The 2,378-nt window shown below is 26.7% G+C and overlaps 1 long non-coding RNA gene across 1 annotated transcript; it reads right to left on the reverse strand.

The window, feature by feature from the left end:
* Nucleotides 1-1,230: 1,230 nt before the first annotated feature.
* Nucleotides 1,231-1,946, reverse strand: LOC145948080 (uncharacterized). Its single transcript, XR_014427270.1, has 2 exons — nt 1,627-1,946; nt 1,231-1,313 (listed from the first exon to the last, which is right to left on the reverse strand). It is a non-coding gene; the product is annotated as an uncharacterized LOC145948080 (long non-coding RNA).
* Between the last annotated feature and the right edge of the window lie 432 nt (nt 1,947-2,378).

Genomic DNA, 2,378 nt, shown 5'->3' on the forward strand with positions numbered 1-2,378 from the left:
ATAATAAAATTCTGTTTTTAGCTTCTTATCTATAGCATGTCTCTAACTTGACTCTATATCTGACTATCTGACAATATATTGATTGACAAATACATTCAAACTGACAAAATTTGGACAAATCCTTTCTCGCCTTCAAACGAAGAATGGGTTTAAAAAATCTCTCATTACTAACAAAAGCGTTCCATAATGATAAGATGGGAAATGTTATTCTTGCTGTGCCTCTTAGAAAATACACCGATGTTAAAATATTGATGGATATTTCGCTCGTCATGGTCGTTTGATATATTTTAATTATTTAATTATTATATTATTTAAGCGTTTGTTTAAGTTAGAATTTGTACTGAGGAAGACTAAGTAACTCGAAACGTCTACATGTTAAGAATTTACATGTTATTAATTTTAAGAGCATGATTAAATGAATTTATTATATTATATTATATCTATTTATTTGCTCGTTAGTTGGCCTTTCACTATATTCCATTATTATTATTTATTGCGTTGCATTATACGAGCCTTTTTGTCTTTTTGAATAATATTTACTTTTCCTTAAAATTCTCCAAGAAAAATTAAGTACACAAATATTTTTTTTAGATTTTTTTTATACATTACATTAAAAATAAATCAGTCATCATCTCTTATGTATATTTTGTATTTTTTATAACTTTTCAATAAAACACTAAAAACTTGATAGGGTTCTTGTGAATACTAACTTTAAGGTTAAATTTTCCAGGCCATTGAGAGCCAAACGTGGATAATAGTGCATAAGTTTCAAGAAAAATTAATGTTTGAAATTATTTGGTTGTTCACAGAACATGCATTTTCTTTGGTGTTAATTAACGCTAGCGGAAGATGACGTTATTATTAAATATACATACATTCGGTCAAAAAAAGCGGTACAGTGGAAAAATAGAAAAAAATTGTGAAACGTTAAATATTAATAACGCAGCTAATAATTATGATATTGATAAGCTTCAAAAACGAAAAAGGAACTCGAAGTCTGTATTTTGAGAAAATTTTAATGTTAATTACGATGTAATGTTAATTAGGACGATCAGTTTTCTAATAGCGGATGACATAATGAGAATTTTTTTTATTTTTCTATTATACCGTTTTCTCTTGATCAAGTGAGATAACTTAATTAAAATAGAACGCAATAATTCGGATCGCAACAGATGAATGTATAGAATGGTACATATAGTCATTCAAATCATTTAAATTAAGAAAACTATGCTGGTTTTTATATTATTTTTACTATTGTTACTTTTATTGAAGCCTTTTATTAATATATTAAATCAATTGTTTATATATTGAATCTGTAAATATAAAAAAATATTTAGTGCTGAAATAATTTCGTACATGCGCATAATGTACATTTATTATAGCGCTGTGACATTCTCAATAATTAATATTAATTATAGTCTAATTATAGACTAATTTTCTGCTTTTTTTACAAACAATAATAGAGATTGGTACAAAAATAGTAAAATTTTAGTTAATTTTAACTAACAATTTCTAAAATTAAATAATTAATTCAGTGTAAAGTAAACATAAATATGTTTTTAAAATAATTTGTTTTAATTTTCGAGCTATTTTATAAATGTGACCATGAATAAAAATTTTACTAACTTTTCAAGCTCCACAGTATTCGTTGATTTACGGCATCTCGGAAATCTCGTAATTCCTTTTTGCATATAGTTGAATTGACAAGATCGGCTCTCAAAGCGATGGTATAAGCGGGCAATATACTGCTACTAATTTTTTCGTATTCACTGCCATTAGATTCGTAAACTTGTGCAGAAACATAAGATAATGCGTCATAATTTATACAAATACACAAGATAAGTACAAATCGATAAAATAACATAATGTTATATACTGTAACACACAATAATCACTTTTATTTTTTTAATAGTATTAACTGCGAAGCTCTTCAGAATAGAGTTATATATTGTGTGACACTAAATGTTACACCGTGTCGACTTATATAGCTAGAAGGTTATATAGCGCGTGCTATATCGTCAGAGTGTAGAGAGTGTAGAGGGCAGTCACTTATTTACGTAGCTGTTACAATATTTTATCTTTCAAGTTTAAAAAAAAATAATTTTCTTGAAATATTACTCTTTAAAAAAACTGATATCAATAATGTAAAAATGTTGATATTCACGGAATGTGTGTGACGTAAAATGACGTAGAATTCGTTTCAGAGATGTTTCACAAATGTTTCTTTGAAACGTTTTATTACCGAACTCTCGAAAACGTTTTTAATTGGTTAAAATGTCCACTTGAAAAACATTAAAGGAACAAACGTTCATTTTCAGTTTAAGAAACGGTCAAAATACCATTTTTTACTGTTTTATCGTTTTTTCCTTTATTAGTGA

This window comes from Prenolepis imparis, unplaced genomic scaffold, assembly GCF_030444845.1.
Source record: "Prenolepis imparis isolate NDT839.2.m4 unplaced genomic scaffold, iyPreImpa1.0 SCAF_231, whole genome shotgun sequence".
Taxonomy (NCBI): domain Eukaryota; kingdom Metazoa; phylum Arthropoda; class Insecta; order Hymenoptera; family Formicidae; genus Prenolepis; species Prenolepis imparis.